Genomic DNA, 15,079 nt, shown 5'->3' with positions numbered 1-15,079 from the left:
CACTGGAGCCATACTAGGTGCTCAGTTACTGTTGGCTGTTACCCATGTTACTGATTGAGTTACTAGTCTTCTTAAGTGGGTTTGTATCATTTGGGGGTGGGCAGGATGATGGCTACTTTTAATTGTTAATTTGACACAGTCTGGGATCACCTGGAAATAGTTTCCATGAGGGATTGTCTGCTTTGGGTTGGCCTGTCTGTGGGGGATTGTCTGTATTAATTGAGTGGGAAGACCTGCCAGTTGTAGGTGGCACCATTTCCTTGGGTCCTGGACTGAGTATGAGAGTGGAGAAATGAGCTGAGCACTAGCTTGATGATTCATTCCTCTCTGCCCTGGACTGTGACTGACCAGCTGCTTCAAGTTCCCGCAGCCTTGGCATCTCCAGTGTTGGACTGTGAGCTGGAATTATGAGCCAAATAAGCCATTTCTTCCTTCAGTGGCTTCTGTCAGGGTATTTTATCACAGCAACAGGAAACAAAACTAAGGTGGTGAGGAGTACTCAACTTCACATTAGTGTTTGAAAATAGAGTAAGAATGATGCAGGGCTGGAGAGATGCTCAGTGATTAGAGCACTGGCTGCTCTTGCAGAAGACCCTGGTTTGGTTCCTAGCACCCACATAATGGCTAACAACTGTCCATACTCCAGTTCCAGGGGATCTGATGCCCACTGCAGGCATTGCAAGCATGTGATGCATGTAAATACATGCAGGCAAAGCATCTGCACACATAAAAAAATTAAACACTTCGTTTTACAGAGAAAAAAAGAATGATGTCCATAAAATCCCATTGTCCTCAAAGAGTATGTAGTCCGTCCAAGCAGGAAAGAGAGATAGCCACACAGACTCTGTAAAGAGTGTTAAAAAGAGGCCCAGGCTGGAACTCTAAGAAATACCAAGAAGGGAATTATTGTTTTCTGGCTAGAGATATCGGGACACACATATAAAGAATGGGCGGGAATGTTGGAAAGTAGAGAGAATTTTCCAAGTATACATGGCTGAGAACAGACTCCAAGGACAGAAGGACGTGGGCATGTGTGTCACCAAGGAGACATGAGAAGTCTTAGAGCAGGGGTTAGGACCACCATCACGATCAGGAGTCAGGGAAAGCAGGAAACTGCAGGTCTGCACTGTGCCAGCTTTGTCCCAAGCCCCGCCTGCTTTTCTGACCCTACACATGAGCTTCAACCTCTTAAAACTGTTCTTATCTGTCCACAACAGAAGGTTCTACTGGCTTCACAGATTTTTGCACAACTGGACAGTATTAATTTAATGTTTTAATCTGAATTCTGCTCTGAGACTTCTCAATTTAACTAAATAACTAATATTCTTTGGCACCATTCTTTGGAGAAACTTTTTTGAAAAGCTATTATAAAAATGATTTTGCTAAAGAGTGTACACAGAAGAAATCATGGTTCCAGTAGACAGGGTAGACGTGAGAGCAGAATATCCAAGACTGTCTGGCCCAGGAATGTTGCCGAAGTCCAGACACTCAGCAGAGCTCTGAGATGGAAAAAACCCATTTAGAGCCAAGAGTGTGCATTACTGAACACCGCTCGGCTAACCACCTCATTTGGACTTAGAAAATGTCCCTTCCTGTTCAAATGGAAAGCAAAAACAACCTCAGTAAGATTTCTAAATGATTCCTTAAAGAAACATTTATATTTTAGAGGAAGAAAGCTCTAATTCTGATTTGTTTAAAAGCCTCACTGTGGTGCTTGAAGATCACTCTATGTAATGCAGATGATGCTACAATCCTTAGCAGAGCCTCTTAAGTGCATGTCTAGTTTAGTCTCCCACTGATGGTAATATGTGTATTTCTTCCCTCCCAGGCATTCATGAATTATGTGATTGCATATATGGAATTATGAAGATGTAGATCAATAAACACAGCAGGCTTCTGGATTTAACCTTTGCCTACAAAACAGACCCATGAACATATCTGCTGCTTAAAAGCTGTGAAAGGAAGAGCTGTGCAGATTCACATTTAAGAACACAGTCAGAGGGGTTACAGACATTAAACAAATATGGAGGAGATACTTAGATTAAGAATTCTAGTATTGGGGCTGGAGAGATGGCTCAGCAGTTAAAGGAATTGGATGCTCTTGCAGAGGACCTGGGTTCAATTCCCAGCATCTACATGGCAGCTAACAACCATCTGTAACTCCACTTCCAGGGCATCTGACACCTTCTTCTGACATCCATGGGCATTGCATGACAAAGGTGCACTTATACACATGTAGGCAATATACCCAAACACATAAATAAAAACAAAATGTTATTTAAAAAGAATGCTAGCAACTTCAAGCAAACAGCTTAAAATTGAAAGGGTATCCTTGTCATTATTAAAGCATTCAAACTTCTTAGTCTGTTTTTATACAGCGAATATTAAAAGACTATCACACTCAAGTCATTGAAAACAGGAAATGTGTCCCATTTCTCTTCTGAAGCCACCCTGTTCCTCACTATACAAATTACAGTTTTGGCAAGATGGAGTGCTGGATTACTGAACAGGTAAGGAAATGCATAAAAACACAAACAAACAAACAAACAAACAAACAAACAAACAAAAAAGACCTAGAGTAAATTCAAGTCCTTTCTTTTAATTTTTGAGAATTTAATTCCTATTTTCTTTGTGTTATTTCCTTCCCTCCCAATCCCACATCGACTTCTTCCATGTCCCCTCCACTCCCTCTCAATTTCTTGTCCTTTCTTTAATTACTATTGTTATATACATATACATACATTTATAAATATACACATATTCAAGAGTTGTTCTAACAAATATATTTTATATTCACCAGTGTATATTAAAGTAGTTATGAAGGGAAAAAACAATGGTGGATCTTAATTTGAGCAGATTTCTGAACTTCTGGAGGTGTTCATCAACCACAGACTCAGAGACTCGATGTAATGGTTCAATACTGAGTATGATCAAATTTATCTCTGCCACAATCCAGGTAAGAGTGCAGAAGGGGAGCTTTCCCTCCCTCCCTTACCTCGTTTCCACATTACAAAATGCAAATACCTAAATCCCTCATGAGGAGTGGAATGAGGAAAAAGTGACTTAAGCTTAAAAAGCATGTTTTAGTCCACTGCTAAGCAAGGCTATTTGTTGAGTGGGACAGGGCTAAGTCTCAGTGACACATGTTAACTTTGTAGCAAGCGCTTCCACTTCTGGTCACACCCATGGCTCACCCACAGTGAAGCATATCTCAGAAGCAAACAAAAAACCCCAATTAAACAAAGAACTGCAATTTACAAATGGAGAATATACTAACCGTTCTAGCTTCTAGTCACTCTTTATCCACAAAGGGATCATAAGGGTACACTACTTAGTGGAAAATAAAAACAAAATTAATTTCAGTATATTTTATCAATCCACATTTCTATACAATTGTACAAGCTTTCTGATGTGAATTTTAAAACTACATATAGATATATTTCATATGTGCATATGGACAAATTACAAAACCCAATTTTTCAAACATTTCAGGTCTCTTTATAGGAGCACTGATTCCATCATGAGAGCCTCACCATGATGATTTCATCTAAAGCATTACCTCCCAAAGGCTTGAACACACTGAGGGTTATAGCATAGGAATTTATGGAGGATACCACTCAGTACACAGCAGTCAGTTTACTGGGACAGACGATGAGCAGATGATGACCATTGGAGGGAGAAGGAAACACTGGTAAACATCCCCACACAGTCAGCCTGCAATAATTCCCTTTTTACTGTTCCTCAAAGGTAAGAAGTTGGGAGGCTTTCCTATTCTTTAACTATCTGGTCCTTTACTGTAAAGAACCAGAGGAAGGGGGTAAATCCGGAGGTGCACTAATAACCTGTTTTCTAGTAATTCAGAGCAATACATTAAACAAATTTTTATTATTTTTATTTTATGTGTATGAGTGGAATGCTCACATGTATGTAACTGCACCCATGTTATGCAGTTATGCCTGCAAAGATCAGAAGACAGCGTCAGATCCCTGCAAACTGGAGTTTTAGAGGGTTGTGAGCCACCATGTGGTACTGGGAATTGAACCTGGGTCCTCTGCAAGAGCAGTCAGTGCTCTCAGCCACTGAGCCATCTCTCCAGCCCCGTTAAAAAAATTTAATTGACATAAAAATTAATCACATAGTTATTTGATATTAATCAATAAATTTGGACAACATTTTTAGGTAAAAAGTGGATAATTTGAAGGGCAGAGGCAAGTTAATGAAGCTTAGAAGAAACAAAGAATAAAAATATCTTATTAACTCATGAGCACCTATGAAATAATATTATTTTGTATTAAATATAAGCATATTTTGGGGGGCTGGAGAGATGGCTCAGCTATTAAGAGCACTGACAGCTCTTGCAGGGGACCCGGGTTCAATTCCCAGCACCCACATGGCGGCTATGAACTGTCCTTAACTCCAGTTCCAGAGGAATCTGAAACCCTCTTCTGACCTCCGTGGCATTGCATGACAGGGGCGCACTCACATGAATATTTTTAAAATAAATAAATATAAGCACATTTTTATAATTTCACATTTAATTCTTCTCAAAGATTCATAATAATGTAGTCTGTAAAATGTAAATATCTTATAAATGTTAAAAATAACATGTAGTATTAGTACTATGAAATAATACATAGTATTAGGAGGGAGGAAGAACTAGCATTAGATTGTTATTATAGTTTTTCAACATATGTTTTGTCTAATTAATTACAACCTGTCTTCACTTTCAGGAAGTCCCCATGCTTTTTATTTAAATGGCTCCAATTATGTAAGAGAAAAATCAAGAAATATGAGACAATATATAATTTTAAGTAAATAAGCATTGTCATATTTTAATGTTAATAATGAACATGTGTATAATTATTTGTTATATATTATGTAATGCTCGGTTTCGGGTCTGGTATGATATGGCTCTGTATCAAATTGGCTTTCAAAAACTTGATCACCCTTGCTTAATACCTGAATTTCCAAATTGATCCAGTTTAGAAATATATAATCACAAGTTGAAGTAATCTGTATTCATGCTATGTTTTACACACTGACATTTTTAAATATTATACTACATTATAATTATTTCTACTCAGCAGCAAATACCTTGGAAAAGTACTGTGCTTTGTCTGTTGTTCCTCCTGAAATGCTCAATAGGTTTTCCAGAAGTGTTTGTATCAAACTATCCAGGAAAAATGTACAATGCTATTTTATGGAAAAAATTAACACGCCCAATGTGATAGAATATTTTATTATGAAACAGTCAAAGAATTAAAAGATGTGATTTCTTGCAGTACAGTCAGCTTTTTATTATAAATTGAACATTTAGTCAGAAAAAAATTAATTTTAGGCAACTCTCAGGAAGAAAAATGTAGAAAGATATTCCAAGGACACAGAGGCCCTTCATACACAGAGTCTGAGAATCACGCTGTACAAGTTAACAAGAGACCATGTGTCAAGTCTTCAAGGAAGGCATGTAAGGAAGCTGAATTCATTTGCATAAAGACAAATTTCAGTATCAAGTTCTAAATTAATTGCTGCAAAGCTGACTGATATGGTTAAAAGTTGACGCCACTGAAATTTGTATCAAGAATTACATGAAAAGGGTCTCAGAATACCTACAAAATTTTATGTAACAGGGAATAATTTAACTACATAAATTTAAAAGTGGCCAGTGGATGCAGTAGGAAGTAAAGGACTGGCTGCTGAACCTGAAGCCTGACTTCAGCACTGGAGCCCACATCATGGAAGAAGAGAAACTACTTGTCCTCTGACCTCTACATGTGCCTTGTGGCAGAAGTGTTCAAAAGTGTGTGTACAAACACATGCACAAGTGTACACAAATACACACATAGAGAGAGAGAGAGAATAAATAAGTCAATAAGAAAAGGAACAAATAAAAGTTAATTTTAAAAATAACAAGCAATGACTGGATGCTCATACTTCTAAAAATATTACTTAGGATTTTAAGGACTGGCTTTTTTGAGACAGGGTCTTAAAGCTGGTCTGGAACTCACTATGTAGACCAGGATGGCCTCTATCTCAGAGAGATCCTCCTGCTTCTGCCTCCAGAGTGCTGAGATTAAAGACGTGTGCCACCAGGCCTAACTCATGGCTTTTTATTCTCTACACGAAGGTTGCTCTTTTCCTTTATATCTTTAGAAATGAAGTTATTACAAATTTTCTTTCTGGGTGGAACATAAAGAAAATACAAAATGTGCTTTCAAAAATTTTTCCTTCAAAGATGTTTTGATAATGTAAACATTCACCACTTCCGCCAGAAATAGTACAATAAAACTTAAACGTTTAAATAAATTTTATAGTCATTAAGGATATAACGCAAATGAAAAATATTACAGTTTTATCAAAATCTGTTTTCCACAAACAAGCAATGAGTGGTCCTAACAAAGCGAATCTCATAAGGACTAGGTTAGCTAGAAGACCACACGTGTAGATGGAAATGTGCTGGAGCTGTGTGAAGAGCGGAGGCTGAGAACTACCTCAGGGTTTTGATTCAGTTTCATACTATTTATTCCTTGGATGAGCATTAGAATATGAGCAAGTTTCTTTATTAAGAACCATAGGGTCAGAGACATGCAGATCCCAAATGCGCTTGGGTGTGGGTGACAACAGGTGTTGCTTCCCCAAGGAATTGTTGCTAGTAGACCATTCAAATGTCTGAATTTCATTATTTTCCAAGTGAAGCACCCTTTGCATAGACTCTCTCTTAAGGTAAATAAAATACCAAAGGATATTCCTGGGATAAATTATATACATAAACAGTTTAATGAGAGCTCAAGAAAAATTAAAATTCTGATAATTTCATCTACCGCTGTTAAAAGAGATCCAGGAAGTGTTGTGAATTTTTGACAGCATAAAATGCCTTTAAGTAGCCCCACATCTAGGCACTCACTAATATGCTAGCCCTAATTATTTTTACAGTATATCATTGTTTAACACGATCACATCTAATTGACCAGAAAATTTTGGTTAGATTGTAATAAGCTGTGGTTACATTTTTTAGTTATTATTCTAAATTTTCCTGAGCATCTCAACTTTACTACATCATTATACTTTAGATTTTGATAATGTAAATAATTTATTAAAATTTTCAAACAATTGCTACAGTCATGTAAGAGCTCTGATACTTTTAAAATCTAGTGTCGTATCTTTTTAAAATTTAGAATTCATGCACATTTCTTCTGGTTATTAAAACAGTAATGACTTGATTGTCATTAAACACTTCATTGGAAAGTCATAACTGACGAAAGTCAAATACTAATGGTGAGGTCACGGTAAGTGGTGTCTGAACACCTCACATAGCATGGAAGGACTCGCACAGGACAGTAAAGTTCTCAAGTACATATACACACAGTACAGCCTTAAAGGTGGTAGTCAAGTACTTCAATTTTGATGCTTAGCTCACATTACTTTTTTAAATTTTTTTTAGAAGAAGAATTTCATGACACCCTTAACATACTCTAAAGGTGGTAGTCAAGTACTTCAATTTTGATGCTTAGCTCACATTACTTTTTAAAATTTTTTTAAAATTTTTTTTTAGAAGAAGAATTTCATGACACCCTTAACATACTCTGTAACAGTTTCCAGATACATCTCTGAAGCATTTCATTACAACTTTAACATACTTAATAAAAGTTTCTAGAGCAAAGATACATCTCTTTCAAAAGTGGCTATAAAATTTTTAGGTTCACTGTTGAATTAATACAGTTTATTGAACTCAGTATAAACTCTGTAAGACAAAAAATTGAATGAGTTTTTAACCTTTAGTAACACTTAGAGTTGGCACATGTGTCTCTAATCTGTATGTATCTGATTATTACTAGTCATGGAGGGTTGCATTCGGATCCTTGGCACCTATGTATGTCTATAAAATCATCGGGTAGATTTCAATGGTAATGTTTATCACCTCTAGTAATTAACGTGACGTAAATTTTTATGCTTCTTCCTCAAATATAATTCATTTTTTAAATTTGTTGATTTTTGTGTATGTATGTATATCACACAAAACATCCCAAACCATCTTATTCAACTATACACCCACTTCCCAGATGGCATCCTCCCATAGCCTCCCCCCGCCCCACTAGAGCCCAGCATAGAACTGGGAAAATGAACAGCAGACCCCAATCTTATCAAAAGGAATGTTGTCAACTAATTGCTGCTAGATGAGGAACAGCTGACCTTCGTAAAACAAAGACCTCTAGATAGGCTGACTAGATTCACCAGAAGGGCAAGTAGTGGGGAACGGCTGGGGGGCCGACAATGTTACTTTTATATTAGGAATCTGTGTACTAAACGATGGATTGGATGTTTCTGTCACTAACTCCAGAAGTTCAAGACTCTTCTTTGCCCACACTCTATGACTTACCAAGACCTTGAAAAAAAAATAGATATATTTGTAATTGTTTTCTTTGAGACAAGGTTTCCCTGCAGCCCCATCAGACCTGGACCTTGCTATGTAGACTAGGCCGGCCTCTGTCTCACAGTGACCCGCCTGCCTCTGCCTCCAGAGTGCTGGAATTGAAGTTATGGCGATAACTTGAATATCCTTGCTTGTGAATTTACTCATTAAATAAAAAGGAGATATTTGATTATGATTACTGTTTATTTGTCCTAAATTCCTTTCATAAAATGGGAGCATAAGACACAGGAAGGATCAGCAGACAGCTTCCTGGCATAGTGTCAGCTTGACTGTTAACAGTCAACACTTGGTCTAATTTGGTATAATATGTAAAATCTGCAGAGGATTCAAAATAAGTTCAAAATGAAGTGGCTGATAGATTCGCAAAGAGATGTGGCTCAGCTAATGGGCACAGAGACAGCCAGTTCCAACCAGCTTGAGAATTAACATCTGAGGCTTTCTGCTTTGACTTGACATCAAAGGACAAGAAATACTCAAAATTACCACATGACTAAACTGTAACACGTAATTCAAAAGACTCCTGAAAGAATATCATGTGATCATATCATAAGGTAGTGACTTAGCTTCTAGTAACTCAGAAAACCATTTGACATAAGCAGTGTGCCCCAGAGACCAACCTAGTGTCAAAACAGATCAAATATGAAGTAACTGATTGTGCACAAATGGACATGGTCATGAAACAGAAAACTATGTGAGTAATAAGATAAAGACGTTAGAAAGGCCCAGAGTAGCGTTAAAGGCCCAGCCCATTCCAATTTCTCCTTTATTGTAAGGCTTTATTGTCCTGAGTTCTATTTACTTTTAGACATAAATTCTGATTTACATTGACCCAAAGAAAATAGAAAAGACCCTTTCAATATTTTGCCTTGGCCCACTTTCCATCTTCCTCTCAGCCTGTTTCCTAACTGCCATTAGCTCCTGATGAAATGCACTTAACATTGTCAACTGAAATACGGGTTACAAAGCAGCAGCCAGTGTTAAGAAGGAACGAACGAGTGCTACTGCTGTACAAACATGAAATAAGTATAGAAGGGTGACAGCTGGTGAGGCCAGGAAATCATTGTACGACATAAACTAATTTAAATTACTGATTTTATTTAATCTATATGAGATATTTTAATTCAAATATTGCTTGACATTAATACTAAAAAACTTGAACTTTTCATACTAGTTAAAGAATCATAAAATTATTCCCAGATAGGCCCTTTATCTTCAGGGAGCCACATAACTTCTTAATGAAAATGCCAATTAATGGAAAATTCATTAACCAGTAATTGACAGACTAGGTTTGATTCTTAGACTGTGTACTGTGTTCAAAATCACCATTCCTAATCATCACATAATTAAAAAGAACTCAAAAGAATTATTAAACTGATAAATAGTTTCGTGTGCATTTTTATGATTTGAAAACCACATTTTCAGGGCTGGAAAGATGGTTCATTGTTTAAGAGCACTGGCTGCTCTTGCAGAGGACCCAGGTTCACTTCCCAGCACCCACATGGTAGCTAACAACTGTTCATAACTCCAGTTCCAGGGGATTGGATACCCTCTTCTGACCTCTGTGGACACTGCACTACATGAATGCACTTGCATACATGCAGACAATACACCTATGCATATAAAATAAAAACAATAAATAAAACATTTTTAAGAACCACCTTTTCCTCATTTCTGCTGTTGAAATTATTCTTTTCTTGCTCATTCTGAGGTAATACGAAGCATCATTTAGAGATTGACAGCAAGTAAACAACAGGCATGTGCAGAATTGATAAAGGCCTTACGATCCATTCAACCCAAAGTCTAAGTTCAACTTCCCCCACCTCTACTCTTCCTAGCTCCCCTCCAGTTTATTTCTTTGGCCACTTTAAAATGTTGAATTCTGTGGCCAGTGAGACTGTTCAGTGGGTGTGCTGGTTTCAACGAGAGTCTCCACAGGCTTCAAGTATTTGAACACTTTGTCCCCACTTGGTGCTGTTTGTGGAAGCTCAGGAGGTGAGGCCTTGCTTGAGGAAGCAAGTCCCTGGGGTGGATTTGAGTGTCTGTAGCCTTGTTCCTCATTCAGTTTCCCTCTCTGCTCCCTGAGTCTGCTTGAAGCTGTGAGCTCCCAGCTCTCTGCTCTGGCCGCCTCCTGCCCGGCTTCCACACTATGATGGACTCTTACCCTCTGGAACCAAAAGCCCAATAAACTCTTATTCTATTAAGTTGCCTTGATCATGGTGGTTTATCACAGAAGCAGAAAAGTGACTTACATAGTGACTAAAGGCACCTGCCAGTAAGTCTGACAACCTGAATTTCATCCTTAGGACACACAAAGTGGAGGGAGAGATTGACTCCCACAAGTCTTCCTATTAATTTCATATTTTCTGTGGCATGCACACCCTCCATAAATAAATAATAGATGATGACAGACAGACAGAAAGACAGACAGACAGATAGATAGATAGATGATAGGGACAGATATATGTAGGTAAATGATAGATGATAGATATAGATGATAGAGGACAGATAGATGATAGATAAATGAAAAATGATGAAATCTGAATGGCTTTATAAAAGGTAAAATTTTTTTCCACAAGATATTTGTGAAGTTTGAATTATCCATCTCACCCCTCAAGGAATATAAACTTGTTACTTTTGTCTGATCTTATTTGCTATTTTACATTTGGAATCAAGGGAATTCTTGGTAAAGGTAAATGACTCATCCAAGCTTATGAAGTGTGTCAGTGGTGAGGCTAGATCTGCTGTTAGGTCTTTGCAGTCTTTTGAGTTATTGCATCGTCTACTCCATATTCCGTACATAGTGACCCTGAACAAGCATCTCAAGTTCAAGGACAGAAACACTCTTTGAAAAAGTACTTAGACCATACAAATAGCAATGCTCCCTCCCCACAAACTGAACTGTTCCAGGAGGAACTAGAAACTCCTCTTTGGATATGTCTTCAGATGGAAATTTACAGCCTACAGATTGTCATACACTGAGCAATAGACCACAAAGTCAGCAAACATAAAAGCTTGAAAAAACAAATGATATATAGCCATGATGTGCGGTGGCACGAACTATGTTGTAACTTTCAATAAAGTCAGTGGATCCGATTAAACAAACAGGATAAATTTGTTTAGCTACAACATTTATAATTATATTAAAGTACTGATACATGCAAAGGCTACGAGATGGAACTCATTTTGCAGCACAAATTAAGATATCTTTAATACTATCTAAATGACATGGATTTCAGTCCATGATGTAAAAGAATAGATGCTGAAATATATACAATTTTGTCACAGAATGATATTCGCATTATTCTGCTTTCAAAATTAGCCCTGGCAGGCAAACTATAGAAACATGCCAGGTGACCTTGCTGAAAGTTGATTCAAGAACAAAAGTCTTACATGAATGAAACAATTGGATCTTACTTCAGCTGAATAGCCCAGTGCAGTGTGTGTGTGTGTGTGGGGAGGTGTCTTTGCAGTCTCAGGAGGCCGATAATCTGAACCCAGGGCTTTTCATCCAGGTGTCTTCCAGGCATAACTCATCTCCTGTTCATAAATCAAAAAACAGAGGTGATCAATTTAAAATGAGAGTTGTACGAGATATCAGTTGGCTCCTGAGTTAGATTTTAAAATTAATATTTTTAAGTGTTACTTTGCCAGTTCTCTCTGATAGTCAGGAATAGTATAGTTTTGGGGGACCCTAAGAACACCAGTGATGCCACCTTTCACATACAGTTTTTTTTTTATCAACAGGACAAATGTCTACATAAACACATGCATTTTCCTTTCTTTCATACCTTGTAAATGTTTACATGTATACCTTAATTCAGCAAGCACCAACAGCACATTTACTTTCTGAGATACACTACTAAACATGAAAAATGATAAAACAGAAGACACATAATTGGACAGAAAGTAGTTTATTATCTCTTTGGAGAGGAGGGGTGAACAGGGGGAGAGATGTGAATCCAAGTCGAAGACTGAGGTCTGCCTCCTCTGCTGAACGTGGAAGTGGCCTTGGGTAATTCTACAGTGATTTCTCAATCCTTAAACTGAGAACCAAAAGACAAGCTGAAGAACTAGTTTGAGGGTTAATGTGCCTAGCACGTGGTTCAAAGGGCATCATGCACTCATTAAACGACTGATATCCTCAGTATTTAAGACATCCAGTCTTTGCCTTTTACTTTATGTCTTCCGATGCCAATATTGGATATTCTGTATCTCACACTAATTGCCTGTGAAATGAAGTAACAGACATAAGGCTATTAATATTCCTCTCTTCTATACTTATTTGACCAATAAATTTTTGTCATCTTAGTATGGTGTTTTGACACATGCATACATTGTACAATGCTCTACACCAAGATCAGCAGACCTATTTATTCAGTCATTGCTCATTTCCTTGTTGTGAAAAAGCCAAAATACTATCATCCAGGTTTTGTGAAATATATATTTTCATTTCATTATCTGCTAAGTATAACTTATGTCAACTATCTAACATAAATTAATCAACCTTTTTATTTCCCTTTCTCCCTGGCACTCCCTGACTCCTGGCAAATGCTTTCTACTCCTAAATTCCCCAAGACCAATATTTAAAAACTTTAACATTATTTACTTAGTTGTTTGTTTGTTTATATATGTGTGCAGTGTGTGTGTGTGTGTACACGCACGCGTGCCTAGACCTGTCACCATGCACGTATGACAGCCAGAAGACAACTTTGTGGAGACAATTCTGTCTTCCAACTTTTACATAGGCACTGAGGATCAATCTCAGGTCATCAGGCTTGTGCAGCAAGTGCCTTTACCTGCTACACTGTCTCACTAGCTCAAGGTCATTTATTTTTAATTCCACCTATGACTCAGATCAATTGTACCTCTCTCCTGTGTCTGGTTTTCACTTCAGAGAATGTCCTTTAGCTTTGTTCATGCTGTGCATGTAACATTTAGCAATGCCTTCTGCCCAAACACTATTTCATTGTGTATATGTAACTTCTCTTTATCCATTCCTTACTTGATGGCTGTTTCCATTCCTCCACCCTGAATACCACTGTAATGAATCTAAGAGTGCATGTACCTTTTCAACATACTGATTTCATTTCCAATGGACACATACCCAGGAGTAAGTGTTCTGAATTGCACTGTAGCTTGATTCATAATTGTTTAGAAACCTCAGCACTATGTTCCATGCTGCCTGTAGCCACTTACTCACATTCTCAGCAATGGGGTGCGAGGCTGCGTTTTGTCCACATCCTTCCAAGCCGGAGTCACCAGCTCTTATTTCTATAGCTATGCCAACTGAACTGAGGTGGCATCTCATTATGATTTGATTTGTTTTTCTCTTGTGATTAGTGATGTCAATAAGCTTTTTGTATATTTGTTGGCTATTTTCCTTCTTTAGAGAAATATCTATTTAAGTCTATTGCCTATTTCAAAATGTTTTATTCATTATTTTTATTTGTTGTGTATAAGTGTATTGCTTACATGTGTGCAAGTGCACCCGGGTCATGCAATACCTGTGGAGGTCAGAAGAGGGTGTTGGATTCCTCTGGAACTGGAGTTATGGATAGTTGCTAGCTACCATGTGGGTGCTGGGAATCAAACCCGGGTTCCGGGTTATCTGCAGGAGCAGCCAGTGCTCTCACCCCTGAGACATCTCTCCAACCCCCTATTGTCTATTTTCATTTGATTATTTTGGGGGCAATGAAGCTCTTGAGGTTCTGGTATTGTCTACACACTCTGTCCTTAGCTTAGGGAAAGCCAAGACCATTGCCTTGATTAGCAATGTCCCCACACCCCTCACTGCACTGACACGTAGTGTTCGCACAGTAAATAGCAGTACAGGGCCTCTGGGATGCAACAGTTCCCGGACACATACCACAGTTCTAATCTAGGGGAAGTGCGGCCACAAACAACAAAAGCAGAACGGCTGGATGTCAGAAGGGCTTGTCATGATGCCTTCCATTATCAAACCACAGGCTGGGGTTGGGGATTTAGCTCCGTGGTACAGCCCCTGTCTAGCAAGGGCAAAACCCTGTGTCCAGTCCTCAGTTCCTAAGGAAAAAAGAGAAAGGGAAAAAAAAAAAAAAAACCAAAACAAAAAAACAAAAACCACAGGCTGTAGATTCCACACATCATTTTAAAATGACTTGTACACTACAGAGGAAAATCTTATGTAGGAGACAACTTTGTGCTGTTCTCCAGCCCTCTTCCCTGCTAGGGAATACGTCTCATTGTTTACAATGGGTTTTGTTCATTTGTTTATTTTGCTTTTTGTCTTTTTGAGACAGGGTTTCCCTGTAGCCCCAGCTGTCCTGGAACTCACTATGTAGACCAGGCTGACCTTGAACTCACAGAGATCTGCCTGCCTCTGCCCCTCGAGTGCTGGGATTAAAGGCATGTGCCACCATGCCTGGCTATAAGAATACTTTTAATTGGGGCTGGAGAGATGGCTCAGCGGTTAAGAGCACTGAGTGCTCTTGCAGAGGACCCAGGCTCAATTCCCAGCACCCACATGGCAGCTATGAATTGTCCTTAACTCCAGTTCCAGGGGGAATCCGAAGCCCTCGTCTGACCCCCAAGGCACTGCATGACATGGGTGCACTCACATACATGCAAGCAATACACTCATACACATAAAATAAAAATAATAAAAAAAATATT

General features: G+C 38.3%; 1 protein-coding gene across 5 annotated transcripts in view; it reads right to left on the bottom strand.

Annotated features, from left to right (window-relative positions):
- Naaladl2 (N-acetylated alpha-linked acidic dipeptidase like 2) overlaps nt 1-15,079 on the bottom strand; it is a 1,296,606-nt gene that overhangs the window by 1,022,653 nt on the left and 258,874 nt on the right. For 3 of the 5 annotated variants that reach the window (XM_029560545.1, XM_029560547.1, XM_029560546.1), the window contains one exon: nt 11,843-11,965. The exons of 1 other annotated variant lie outside the window; for it this stretch is intronic. The gene's annotated coding sequence lies outside the window, so the exon portion shown is untranslated. Of the gene's footprint in view, nt 1-11,818; nt 11,966-15,079 lie in introns of all 5 variants that reach the window. One more of the 5 variants, XM_029560548.1, reaches the window with a different exon arrangement.

Source organism: Nannospalax galili, unplaced genomic scaffold, assembly GCF_000622305.1.
Source record: "Nannospalax galili isolate Female #2095 unplaced genomic scaffold, S.galili_v1.0 scaffold572, whole genome shotgun sequence".
Lineage (NCBI taxonomy): Eukaryota > Metazoa > Chordata > Mammalia > Rodentia > Spalacidae > Nannospalax > Nannospalax galili.
The sequence above is the reverse complement of the archived record's forward strand: the minus strand, read 5'-3'. Positions and strand labels throughout refer to the sequence as shown.